A 14,827-nucleotide genomic window follows, 5' to 3' on the forward strand; every position below is an offset into this window, starting at 1 on the left:
ATCATATACAATGCTCTACGAAACAGAGTATGCCACAGAGGGTGATCATGGGAGGCAATAAATTAAGTAAAGCTACCCCTGGAGGGAAATGTCCAAGTGTAGGCCTAAAAACTCAGAGCTGTTTCGAGTCAGTGGCTTCAAGGCCGGTTTGCGGGACTTTCCGGACATTCAACTAGCAAGTAGGCCTGGAATGGAGATGGCAGATTCTGATTCTACATAGAGGGGTTCTATTGCCCAGCCTCAAAAGTGTCCTAAATCTCCGGAATCTCAGATACTAGGCCCCAACAGTGCTGACAGTGCTCCGATTCAGAGACATTCTCAAGGGGCTTCACTAGGAGGGTAGCAGCAGTGGGTTGGGGCCCCAAATGAGATGAGGTCACTGACTGGAGCAGAGCACTCTCATAAGAAAAGGGAGGCTAGATCTCTGTCAGCTAACTTTAGTAAAAGTGTTTCAAGTTTGACAGATGCAAGTAAACTTACTGTTATTGATTCAACTTTAGGTAATAAAGTCCCTGAGCTTTCCCCCCATTTCTGTAATAGAACAAGCCCTGTATTCCCTCCTGTACACCAATACCGTGTCCTGAACCAAGTTCGGCATCCATCTCCCTGTACTCTTATGCTCAGGTACCTCTAAAAGGCAAACTGACTGTGAGATCTGGTCCATAGCAGGGAGGGAAAACTCCCATTCGTTTGTAAGTATTGCCCATTCGAACTCAGGGTGGAGCCCAAATTCATCGGAATCTTCACAACTACAACCCTGCCCTTGGCCTTTCAAGGAACCTTAAGTGAGGTTTCAGAGGAAACAAAATCATTAGAAAATCTGCAACAAAAAACTGCCAAACAGGTCACCGACCAGTTGCTCAATCTGGAGGGGAAGGTCTCTCAAGAACTTGACAGGATGGAAATGATGGATCAATGTATCTCCGACTGCGAGGACAAAATAACTCAAGCTGTGGGGTTGGTGCAGCAGCTGAATAAGCAGCTAGAAACCTTGAAAATGAAGCATGAGGACCTGCAAAACCACTCTTGGAGATCCAATTTGTGCATAACAGGAATCCCGGGACAAAAGACGTATGCCGATTTGTGAACAATCTCCTTAAGAAATATGTCCTTCCAGATTATACCACAGATTTAACATTAGTGTGGGCACACAATATACCCCCACAAATGCTGGTAAACTCTAGATAGCCTTCACTTTTTAGTTCAAATTCACTGACTTTCGGATCAAGGAGAAAATCCTAAGTAAGGCATTTCAGGGTAAAGAATTTGACATAAATACGAAGTTCTTTAGCCATATCTTGTCTGGTATGACTATGGATTCTGTCCATCAAAGAAAGGATTTTAAGACCATGCTCCCTTCATTTCTCTAGGCAGGGGCGCAGGCCACTATCTTTCAGCAAGCCAACCTGAAGGTTCTACATAATGGGCCGTTCCATTGATTTACATCTATTGATGATGCACCTGTGTTCTTGACGTATATATTAGCTAAGGGATGTGTTGGGTTCAGGGTAGTGTGGGGCCTAAGAAACAGTCTTCAGACTTATTGGTAGGTTCTTCGCCACTTTATTCTAAACAACACAGTGAGGGTGTCAGTCCAAAACAATGGAAAGAACAGAATAAACGCAGCACTATGTCCCAATCTTGGCTCTGGCTGGAGCTCCTGCTGAGGCACTTGACGGTACACCGAGGCTGCTGCAGGGGTCACGGATACTTCTCCGAAGGGACAGCTCAAAACAGAAAAGAAAGAATACACCCTGCGTTACTGAATGCTCTGGGGGGGGGCTAGCTTGGAATGAGGAGGGACGGGGGCGTGAGGGGATCACCGGGGTTCCAACACCCTTTTCTACCACAACCACACAACAGTTGTGAGTGCAGGAAAGTGAAGAGCGACAGTCAGACACTCCGGTGACCTCCCTCGCCCACCCCTAACTCTTCCCACCCCGTGAAGAAAACAAACCCCTTAACCGGCCCCGTACCTTGTCCAGCCACACTTCTCCAGAAGCGTGGCGGAACGGCTCGCAGTATCGGTGGCCTCCTGGCTCGTCGGTAGGCAGGACCAGGTCGTCGTCCACAGCGGGGTCAGGCGATCCGTCGGTTACCGCAACTCTCTCGGCTTCGGGAGCACCTCCGTCTCCGGCGTTGTGCTGTTCCTGCGAGGCGTCTGCTTCCTTATCCGCCCCCAGCACGTCTGATTGGGCCGACGATGATGACGCCGACTCCCTTGATTGGCTGCTGAGAGATGACGCTGCCGCCGAGGGCTCACCCATCGATGTCATCCAGGAAACGTTAAAAGGGCCGACAGGGTCCTGCAGACGGGGCGGAAACGAACAGGGATTAAGGTCCGCACCCCGTCCGTCCGTGTCAGCGACCCCATGACAGGATGTCATGCTGATTTATTTTTTAAAACATAATTTTGCTTGCCTTTATTTGCAGGAGGGTCGGTGGAGGGATGGGCAGGGTAGCTAGGCACAGTACCAGGGTGCCAGGAGAGCTGAAAGGGCTCAGGAGACATTACATGAGGGGCCCAAAAGGTGAGGTTAGGCTGGAGTTTGGTGTGGGGTCTAGGGGTCAGGGCTTCTGTGGTAATGGTGGTGTGTCTCATTGGTTTGCATTATTGTTGTAGGGGGTACGTTTGGTGGTGGATGGTGATGGTATTGCTTTAAAGGGGCACACAATCTGATCTGCTTAGGTATAGCAGTTGGACACAGTTCAGACACATTAACAGGGCCAAATAAAAGAAAGTTGTTTAGTGAAGTTAAAAAATGTTATGTCTATGGAGCAGGGAACACATTTCTTGTAATAGTTTGTCATAACATGAATGGGTTAAATAACAGACTTAAAAAAGATGCACTATTTTTTTCAGTTTATTACAATATAATCCATTGTTAAAACTTATACAAGAGACGGATTTTGTTTGAGTAAAGGAGGGCAATAAATGTTCTCACACCTGGGTTAGCCAGTGTTTATTTTCCTCTTCAGATGCAGGTCACAGTGGGCCAGTGGTGGTGTTTAGTCGCAAAGCTTGAGTCAGCTGGCTTCCCCCGTGACAGATCAATCAACTAGTATTTGCATAGTGTGGCTAATGACACCTGGGGGGTATACAGGCGCATTGCTGCAAGTATCAGTTGAAAAGCCAGGTCTTGAGCCCCTTCCTAAAGTGTTTAAGCAAGTGTGCTATGAGTAGGCGGAGTGAGTGGCAGGCTTTTGTGGTGAGGTGGGAAAAGGAACGTCCTCTGACGCAGCTGTGGGGATACAATGTGTCTGACGAGGGTGAGGTATGCGGTGTGGAGACTTCTGGTGGGTTGGTGGAAGATCAGATGATGATTCATATAGTCTAATCCTTGGTTGTGGAGTGCTTTATAGGCATGGGTTAGGAACTTGAACTGGGATCTCATCTGCACAGGGAGTCAGTGGAGGTATTTTAGGTGCTGGTGATGTATGTCCTCTTGGACAGGTTGAGGATCTGTCTGGCTGCTGCATTCTGTATTTCCTGGAGTCTTTGTATGAGTTCAGTGGTGGAGCTGACATACTGTCTTCCAGTCAGCTGGTGATGAAGGCCTGCGTCTCCGTCTTCCTGGTGTTGATGCAGAGCCTTTTTCAGAGCATGCAAATCATGTGAAAGCAGGCTGAGGTGATCGCATTGACCTGACATTTCGTGGAGAGTTTGCTGTCCATTATGCTGTGGGGGAGTTATTGGTTATAGTCCCCAACCTGTGGTACAACATTGCCTCTTTTTATGGACCAATACCTGATGAGATCAACACCCATCAGTCAATACTGTGGGAATTATGTAAACTTCTTGGGGTGCCTATTATAGGGGGTGATTTCAACTATCTTCCAGCACCCAGGGTGTATTCTTCAAAACCCCAATTGGGGGCAGCATGAGTGCAACATAGATATGTGCTCCAGATTAGGGGCCCAAGATGCTTCTCATGAGTTAAATCCCATATCTAGATTCTGTTTTAGTTATTCAAAGAAGTATCATTCTGCTTCTCTTTTTTTTAGCCCCCTAAACTATCTCTAATGTCTCTTCTCATTATCATGCTAGGGCTTTTTCAGATCACTCTGTGATTTAATTAAGATTATCTATATTTTGTCCCAGAGGATTGAGCATTTTTTAGAACTAATGCCCATACAGTGGAGGATCCCATTGTTTGGGAAGCTTTTAACGCCACATTGCTGAGTACTATGATCTCCCAATGGACTTTCAAAAGAAGAAAGATTAAGAGAGGCAGAAAAAATTGCAAAGGGAGGCTGATATTGTGAAGTTTCCACAAAGCCGTCCTCCGACTGCTTCCATTTATGGCAGGAAAAGAGAGAAGCTCTGAAGGAGTTCTTTCTAGAGAGGGAAATCCTTAATAGCCAAGCTTATATTTGCCAGGTGTATGAAGAGAGTGAGAAAATTAGTAACTTCTTGGCTTGGATGGTCAAAGAGAAAAACAATTGAAATGTAATTACTGGTATGAGGGAACCTGGTATGAAAGAGCTAGAAAGGGATAATATAGAAAGATTGGGCAAAATTTTTTGCATCATTATGAATCCATTTATAAGGCAGATATTGGCTCATGGGATGCGGCCCTGGCCGACAAGTTTTTTGTAGAAAGTTTATCTTCCAGAATTAAGCAGTGAGGCTGCAGCTATATTAATATGACCAATCACCCCCCCCCCCCCCCCCCCCCTGAGGTTACAGCGATTATAAAGGAGCTACCGGGCTCTAAGACCCCGCGTGAAGATGGTGTCGGGACCGAATTATACAGACATTTCTGAACTTTAATAGCTGCTCCCCTCACCGACTTGTTCAATTTCATTCATGCAAGAGATGCTATTCCACCCTCATTTAAGAAATGAATTTTAGGAAATTCTGTAAAGATAGGGAACGATGAATAGGCCACTGCTTTGTAAAGGTCCACCACATTTTTAATCTCTGATTATAAGCTCTTTATGAATACTTTACCAATGTAGTCATGATGTCACTGACTCACCCAGATCAGTGTGGTTTTATAAAAACACATAGACTGAGAACCAATGCTTATTATTTGTTGGAAATTATTGATCTGGTTACCAATGATAACAACCCATGGTCGGTATTCTGCTAGATTCAGAGAAGGCTTTTGACCTCCTGAACTGGGAATTTTTGTTAAAAATTTGGGAGAATTATAATTTTCTGTCCATGCTCTCGGGGTCAATAGCCAGATTATATAAAGACACGTCAGCCCAAATCTTAATAAATGGCCCTAGTGTGAATATGGTGTTGCCCAGCCTGGGGACATGCCAGGGTTGTCCCCTTTCTCCAACTTTATTTGCTTTATTTATTGAACCCCTTGCTCGATACATACAATCACACAGGTGCCTCCATTCCCATTTTCGGGTGCAGCAAAAATAAAGCTATATACAGCTGAAGTGCCTATATATTTACATCCAGATAGATTGAATATAGTGAAAGCTATGCAAGCAATCCAGTGGTACGCCAGCTTGGGGGATATAAAATCCATGCATTAAAAACTGTGTCATTGTTGTTTAATACCTCTAACTAGATTTTATCCCTAGATTTTAGGCAAAACAATAAGTTGCACCCTAAAAGATTACTAGGAATATTTTATTCTGATATTGGCCCCATAATTGGGCAGATATCGCTCATAAAGATGACAGCTCTAACTATTTTATTATTTCCTTTATTACATGTTCCCTGCAAATTAATGGAAGGCTTCTTTCATAAATTGAAGAGTAGTTTTTCGTCATTTGTATGGGGCGGTAAATCCCCCCAAGTTATTTTGAAAATACTCAGCTGCCTAAGACAGAGGGGGGCCTAGCTCTCCCTTGTCTTAGGGCCCATTACCTTACGTCCATTTCCCTACAGCTGCATTCGTTTTTTATACGGGGATCACAGTTGGATAATTCTTTGGTGATATATATTTTAGATTGCTTCAAAATTTCCAGCTTGCTGAGTGCCATCCATGATCCTTAGAGGAGGCCACAGAAAGCCATGTTTAAGACCTTGCTGATTTTAAGGACTATGAAGGGAAGATTGTTTTGCAAATTTGAGATACCCATGGTTCATGCTGCTACCCCTTTATCTTGCTGCTCCCTGTTTTCAGCCAGTGGTCAGCAAGAAGAGGGCAAAGTGGGCAAACCTTCACATTTATATATATTGGGAATGTGTGGTCTTGGGTAGAGTAAATATGCACATTGAGGTTTATTCCTGCAGCCCTGCACAACTAGCTATCTTGAGTTTTCTCTATTGACAGATGGTCTCTATCTCAATACTCTCCGACTGTGTGATGTGTATCACTATGCAGGGCTGCCTGAGAAACTTCTCTGGCCAGAGAATGTGGATGACTCTTTCAGCCTCTGGGATGAGCAGCTTTGTCTGGAGAACGCCCCCCCCCAGCGAATTTCTGGATTAAATGGCGCAAAGGTACACAGATTGAGATTGGTGCTGTGAGTTGCTCAAAATACTTTAACAATGGATATATGCTGTTGTGGGGGCTAATTTTCATAGGATGATGCTTTCTAATACCTGGATATTATATTACACCCAGAAAGGCTCAATAGAATGTTTCTTACAGCCACAAGAAGGTGTACAAGATGTAAAGGAGTGGGAGATTGGGGGAAAATGTTTATGACCTGCAAAGCCATTTCCTCATTTTGGCTGCATATTTTTGAATGCATTTCATCCAGGTTCGACTACAAGGTCAAACCCACAGCCAGTTCAGTTCTGCTTGGCCTCACTACTGCCCCACATGTTGAGAAAGAGTGCCCCACAATTTGTCTATAGCTCTGTTCTGGTCTATTTTCACCAGTCACTGGAAGTCCCTATCGAAACCCACATTCAGGGAATTAATAAAGAAAATAATTGGTATGCTATGTTATATAAATTTCTATAGCGCAATGGTTACCCGGGGGTGTCCTGGCATTAGCTACTACCCTCTGAGCACAGATTATTAGGGAGATACTACACATTAAAAAGACAGGTTTTTAGTACTTTCCTGAATGCCAAGAAATCAGTGGCAATCCTAAGATGGCAGGGAAGGTCATTCCAGACCTTTGCTGCGCAAGTGATTAAGCTTTTCCTTCCCCACATAACTTTTTTGATGGGGTACTGTCACCAGCTTAGCTCCTAGTGAGCACAGAGTTCTTTTAGGGGTACACCATTGAAACCACAGATTAGGGCGAAGGCTCTATCCTTGACCCGCTCCAAGTCCGCTTTGTTGGGCTTTTCAAGGAGGTTAGGGGCCAGGCCAATGGAGGCACTTTTGAAAATGTATAATAGCAAGTGCATTCCCATCGCAACTTATGTGTCCGTCTTGTGGGGCTATGCCTATCTTGCCAAAATTCAGACAGCTGAGAACGGGCTTATTAGACAATTTTTATCTGTCCCAAATTCAACTCCCACTTTTTCCATTCATGAGTAGATGGGCCTGTCCTACATTACGGACAAGCTGAAATTGGCTCCCCTGGTTTTTTGGGCAAAAACATGGCTCAATTCAGAACTATGCTATACGTACTGAGGGTGCACGGCGTCTGGGCTCCGTATGTCAGTATTTAATCTTCTCGCGAAATTTGGTCGAGGAGTAAGGAGATACCTTGAAATTAAAATCCATCTGCTCTTAAAGAAGACCTCATTGTATAAGCTCAGATTAAGGTGCACAACCCTTGGATGGTGCACCTTGGTAATACTTACCTATATCGAGAACATAAATGACTTTGCCTTATTACTGACAAAATTTAGCAAAACTTCAAGCCCAGCTGCACACTTATTCTGGAGGATACATACAATATATAGACCTCCAGTTGCTGTTGCATTTTGAACTTCTTATTTGAGACTGCGAAACAGACCTCTACTATCCGGCCTTTACTGCACGACCACTCACATCGCCAAGGATTTGTCAATCTATTCTTGGTAGCCCTGAAGAAGTCCCACCCGGGACGAAACACGTCGGCTGTTCGTTTTCTTCTGTTGAAAGATAAATGATTCAAACAAACAAGACTTCTGGACATCACTATTTGTGCCTTGACATTAATATTGTTGTTCTCGCACATCTGTAATATATGGTGCACCTGTGCTTTTTTTCACTCAATTCAGAACTAACCTTGAACCATGTAATTTTGACGGATGTTGTTTCCATGGACCACGCCACGAAAGTACCTTGGCTGAAATATCTAAAGAACACCTTTGCATCTCTGGGAAGACCTGAACTCTACCTGGCACCACTTAGTATTAAGAGAGAGGATGTTAAATGGATTAAGCACAATTTCCTGGAGAGGGCTCACTTAGACAGAGAGGAGAAGGAAGTAGCGAAATCATCTGTTAGAACACACTTAGTGCTAACTACCTCCTCCTCTCTGGAACTGTACCTCAAAATTGTCTCTAAACCCCTACATATATTTCTACTGACTAAATTTAGGTTTAATCTGATCCATTATACATTAGGTTGCTACCATTTGTGGGCCAAACCAGAAGATTCCCCCCCCCCTGTGACTGTGACAAATTTTCTAATCAAGATACCATGCATTTTATGATGTTTTGTGGGTTTTATGCTACCGAAAGGAAAAAATATCTGAGACCAGTCTTGAGAGAGGCTGGCTTTATACAAGTCAGGCCCGCTTTAATTTATCTCCAGATGATGGGCAACACTTATACTATCTTTAGCGTTGCAAGCTTCCTAGCGGCATCATTTAGAAATAGGAACACACGAGTTTCACCGAATGTTTTATTTTAATCATGGTATCCATTTTTACTGTTGCAAATTTTATGTATATATGATGTCTAAAAACCAGTAAGGGTTCAGCTTTGTTTGTTTGTGTATATAAATGAATTGTTGATTTTTAATATGCCTGTAAATTTTTATTGCCTTTTATGATTTCTTGTGAATCGAATAAAGTGTATTTTGACTGACTGACTGGCACTGTTTCAGGTATTCGGGTCCTAGTCCTTGTAGGGCCTTTAAATGGTGCATAAAGATTTAAAGTGCCCCCGTTTTCTGACTGGTAGCCAATGAACTCTTTTGATTTCCTTGGAAACCAAGACAAATGTTGGTGTGCCTGTAAGAAGTCTTGCTGTCGCATTTTGCAGAATTTGTAGTTTGTTTAAATATCATTCTTGAATATTTTAGTAGAGGCCGTTGCAGTAATCCAACATTGTTAAGCTAAGAGATATAACAACAGTACGAGTATATGAGAACAGTGGTATTTTGACTGCTTGAATTAGTTACATTCTTATAAAAGAATATGGTGGCTGTGTTCTGGGGAAGATGAGTAATTTGGGAAGATTGAAAACTGACATGGATCCCTTGTATAGACTCACTGACATTTTTGTATATTTTAGATATGCATGTTTTCTGCATTTGCACTTTACCTGATTGCTGGGTGCTGGATTACTTGATACTACCATTCCCCAGTTTTAGTTAACTGGGGGATGCTGGCTCTTAGGTTATTGTTTCTACTCAAGGGCCACTAGACTGCTTAAAAATGTTTCATGTTTTGCACTGTCACTTTATTCCAGTTATAAACTCTGCAACAGGGTGGCATAGCAGTCCCACCTGGCTCAGGTCACTTTAGTAATGACTGACTAGATGCTGAAATTGGTTCTGCACTGTCACTTTATTGTTCCATTTAACTCATTTACTCTGGCAAATTTAAAAATTGAGTGGGAAAAGTCATGAATATGTTAATATGATAAGTCAGGGCACCAGGTCCAAGAATATGAATCATATGTTTTGCACTGCAATTGGCCAGTTTGATGCCTTTTTAAACAAGCTGTTATCTGCCTGTCTATATCTTTTTTGGTATTGTTTCTGAACTGACACTTTATTGCTTCATACCCTAAGACTGTGGAATATGTGTGAATAATTGCCTCGCAAATGAATTTACATATTGTGAAATCTAAATTGATGACATTTTTGGATTAGGATAAGTCGTGGCTCTGGGGCAAATAATTTGATATTTACTGTATGAAATTGTGGGCATGCCAAATGTTGAGATAATTGTTTGTACTTTATTCCGAACAACCCACAAAAAAAATCAATGCCAATTCCTAGTTCTTGACTCCTGCAAATTTTGAATTAACTATCATCATCCCTGGTTGATGGGGTAGCATTTTATTATTATTTAACACAGAAACTGTAAGGTAGGAAGAATTTAATAGCTAGTTAAATGCAAACGCTTAAGTTATACCTAAGTGAGTTGTTCTGTGCAATGAAAAAAGTAGAAGTCAAAGAGTCTTGTATAGCGCAGTATATCACCAATAGGTCTCAAGGCGCTTGCAGACAGATCGACACACCTAGGTTCTTATATCACATCAATTGGGGAACAGCCAAGTTTTTAATTATCTGCGGAAGCACAGGTTATCTGGAATGGACGAAATGTATGATGGAAGCTTGTTCCAGAAGTAGGGGGCAAGATAGGAAAAAGAGCGGACACCGTTACGCACAGTCCGCGCCCGTAAAGGAATTAAAAAAAGTTTAGAATTTGATCTCAGAGTTCTGGCTGGCTGATATTTTTGCAATTTGTTTCCTAGAAACCCAGGGCCTGTGTGATAGATGTTTTTGTGTGTGAGGCAGAGAACTTTATATTGGCCTCTCAACCTAATTGGCAGCCAATGGAGGGTTTTTAGGTTGGAACAGGACGATGATCTTGAGGGTAGGTCCAGAATTATTCTGGCCGCGGAATCCCGAAGGGTCTGTAATTTGGAGTAGAGGTCATTGCTGATGGAGGCCAGTAAGGCATTGCCGTAGTCCATTCGACTAACGATTAGGCCCTGTACAAGTGGCTTCTGGGTTTGAATTGGTAACCATTTGAAGATCTTCTGTAATTTCCGTAGAATGCCATAACACATGCCCAATACACGGTTAACATACGCTTTCATCGAAAGCTTGTTGTCGATGGGGATCCCCAAGTTGCAGATGGTTAGTTTTGGAGAAGGACAGGGGCCCAGTGCCGGGGGCCACCAGTCGCTTGACCAGTGATCTTCGGCCCTGCCAAACAGAATTACCTCGGTTTTGCTATTATTCAACTGCAGTTTATTTGGACCCATCCAGTTGTCACTGTGGGTCATGCAGTTCTTGAACCGGATCATAGTATCTGCAGGGTCAGGGCCGAAGGTAACCAGCAACTGGGTATCATCGGCATACGATACGGTTTCGAAGCCGTAAGACCTGATTATCTTAGCCAGGGGAGTAATATAAAGATTGAAGAGCATAGGGCTCAAGATAGACCCCTGCGGTACTCCAGTACATACTGACCTACTACACGCAGCCATCAAACCTAGATGCACAGTGGTAAAACTGTATTTGTTTAATCAGTCCAGGGCCCTCCCTTGGACCCCCATCTCCTAGAGCCGCTGCAACAAAATGTCATGGGAGATGGTATCAAAAGCGGCCGACAGGTCCAAAAGAACCTGAATAGCCGATTCCTTTTTATCTAAGGCAAGCCTGATATAGTCTACCATTTCTACTACCTCGGTTTCAGTACTATGTGCCACACTGAACCCTGATTGAAAAGACACAAGAAGTCTATGACTTTCTAGATGGCTAGTAAGTTGTTTATTTACCAGGGCTTCGAGGGCTTTCCCAAAATATGGCAGCAGCGAGATGGGGAGGTTTCTTCAAAATGGGCCTAATTTGCGCTTTCTTCCACCTTCTGGGAAATGACTGCTTGGTCCAGAGAGAGGTTAAAAATCTCTGTTAACCTCGGTATCAGAATGGGAGCCAATTTCCTAAAAATCCGGGGGGGGGGGATCTATGAGGGAACCGGATTTAATCTTGACAATAACCTCTGATCCCTGATCACAGGTTACTGATTGAAATTTAGTCAACGGAGGTATCAATAGGTGGCTGCTCCTGATTACCTGCATATCAGTCCCGTTATCTTGCGGGAAGGATCTATAGATAACCTATATTTACTCATCGAAGAAAACTGATAATTTGTCGACCCAATCTTGAGAGGGGGCCACGGAGGATTGAATAGCTTCAGGGATGGTGAACTCTTTCAAGATTTTGTATAACTCTTTACTCGAGTTGGCTGCATTCTCAATCCTCCCTGCTAAATACAGCTTGTTTGCCTTTTTGATGTTATTTAAATACGAGCGGTGACTTTCTCTATAATTAGCTTGGTCACTGGCGGTTTTTGTTTTTCTCCAGAGACGCTCAGCCGCCCTGTTAGACAATTTCTCAATTTTAAGGTCTGTGGTAAACCAGGGAGAAGGTTTGCTCTTGACCTTGACTCTAGAAAAAGGCGCTATTGTATTCATGGTCGCTGTTATAGCCTGTTCAAAGTCGATAATCGCTTCCTCAATGTTGTTAATGTTCAGTTCTGATTCGATGATGAAATTGTTGGAAAAAGAAACAGATGTAACTTTGCTCCAAGGTCTAATAACTACGCTTTCTTTATCAAATCTGATTATAGGATCATTTGCAAGAAAGCTAAAATTTATTAAGTAATGATCCGTCCAAAGAAGCTGTACAGGTTGTCCAACGACAATCCTAGTAGAGTTAGTAAACAAAAGGTCGAGAGTGTGGCCAGCCTGATGTGAAGGCCCAATTACCAATTGCTCCAACCCCAGTATCTGCAGGGATGTAATCAGTTGATCGGTGTCAGGGTCCCGTGCTAAATCAGCACGGTAATTAAAATCCCTGATAAGGATGAAATTACCTGCACCCACGACACAGGGCACAATAAATTCAACTAGCTGGTTTATAAAATTAGCTTTCTATCCGGGTGGTCTACAGACTAAGGCTCCTGACCATATTTTAGAAGACTGCACCATGAGTTTGAAGATCAAAATTTCTGCTTTATCTGAGTGCAGAGAATCCACTATAATGGTTTCTAATGTACCTGTTGTCGCAATTGCTAAGCCCCCTCCTCTCCCAACTGCTCTGTCCAACCTTACTAGCTTATAACATGGTGGAAAGGCAGTGGCAGTGAGGAATCTGAGTACCCAAGCAGTACCTACGCCACAAACGTCACAGGCCGCAGCGGAACGGGGACAAAGAGCAGAGTGAGGTAAGTCTAAATGCAGTTTTAAAAAGCCCCAGCAGCGGAGTACACACTGCTGAAGAAATAGCTTAGAGCAGCAGTGGTTCAAATAAAAGATAGAGCGTACCACACGCACGCAATAGATTAAAAACAGACAGTGTGCTACATAAGCATATCAGCCCTAGCTGATAACAGGTGGTCTAGGGTCCGCTGTGAAACCGCACCCCAGCCGTGAGAATAGAAAAGATCTGTGAACCTAGCATACATTTCCTTTGTCTATATCTGGCAAACTATACTTAATCTTAAAAAAATGAAAAGGCTGCAAAGAATGACCCTCCTGTATACCTCCAAAACTGAAAACTCCATCAGCAACCCAACTATTTCAATACAGTTTCCTATTAATTAAGTTGACTGCAGCACTACCACTAATGAAAGTTTTCATACGTATGAGAAAAGATATGATATAATCCAAACTTAGCCCCTGCATTTTTTTATGTGCATGCAATAGCAGAATGAATTGATTCTCCTCCCACATTCTTAGCCGTCGAAAGACATCTCTCTCCTATCTTATTTAATTGGAACCTCTTGTTCAACCAATAAGATGTCTCTCAAATAAAAAATATCTTAGGACTGTGTTAACATTGAAAAAGCATTGCAGTGTTACGGAGCCTTTATTAAGTAACAACCGTAGAACCCTAAAGTGGCCTTCTATAGGGTGGAATGAAGTGGCCATGAAGCAGATCTATGATACCTTTGTAGAGATTATTTCCCCGTATGTAGATTCATTTGCTCCAGAGATTCCAATCATGAATATACACCATGGATTGGTAGAAGCCCTGATACCCATATTAAGTAGGATCCCCAAAGAACGCAAAAAGGGAATAACTGATGTGAGTAGTCTTCACAATCCCTGGTACAACAAAGAATGCCGTGAGGCAAAAAAGGTACTCATTTTGGCAACCAAAGTCAAAAATGTAGTGGCCTTAAGGAACAAAAGGAACAAGTATAAGAGATTATTCCAAACTAAGAAAAATTGGTATGATAATATTTTGACTGAGCTAATCAGTGTAGCTAAAGCCAAAGATCCTTCAGGCTTTTAGCGCTTGATATCTAAAGGCAATAAAAAGGGAAGATGTAGCAAATACCTCTTCCTAGATGCAAAAACTTGAGTAAGCCATTTTCTCGCCTTTATTCAATATCTGTGACATAAAGTTTAGTCTCCAAGATTATGTAACTATCCATATCATAGCTTCATTACACTATAGTTTGGCTGAAACATTGGTAGCAATAGATGCAGTAAAACCGGGGATGGCACTAGGATCAGACAAGATACCGGGAGATCTATAGAAACATGATAAAGAGGTTTGGGGCCCCTATATTAATTTTATATGTAACTCAGTCGCTGCAGGTGCACCTATACCGGAATGATGGAAAGGGGCTGAGATTACAACTATTTATAAAAAAGGTAACCGCCAAGACCCTTTGCATTATCGACGGATAATTTTAATAGATGTTTTACAGAAAATGTATGCACCGCAAATTTTAAAAAAATTGAATGACTGGATTGAGGAGAATAGCATTTTATCAAAATATCAGTCGGGTTTTAGAGCTAAAACTAGCACAATTTACCAGGTCGTTAGATTCCTCTGCATGAGTTGGAAATATACAGTATTTAAGAAGGGTCATCTGTATATTGCCTTTGTTGACTTAAAGGCTGCTTTCAACCTCATCCCTAGAAATCTCCTCTGGAAATCCCTAAAAAAACAAGGGTTACCGGGGGAACTACTCTTGCAGATAAAAAGATTGCATGAGGACAACTTTGCAAGGGATAGATGGGGTCCGGGGGCGAGCTTAC

Source organism: Lissotriton helveticus, chromosome 8 (assembly GCF_964261635.1).
Source record: "Lissotriton helveticus chromosome 8, aLisHel1.1, whole genome shotgun sequence".
Classification (NCBI taxonomy): Eukaryota; Metazoa; Chordata; class Amphibia; order Caudata; family Salamandridae; genus Lissotriton; species Lissotriton helveticus.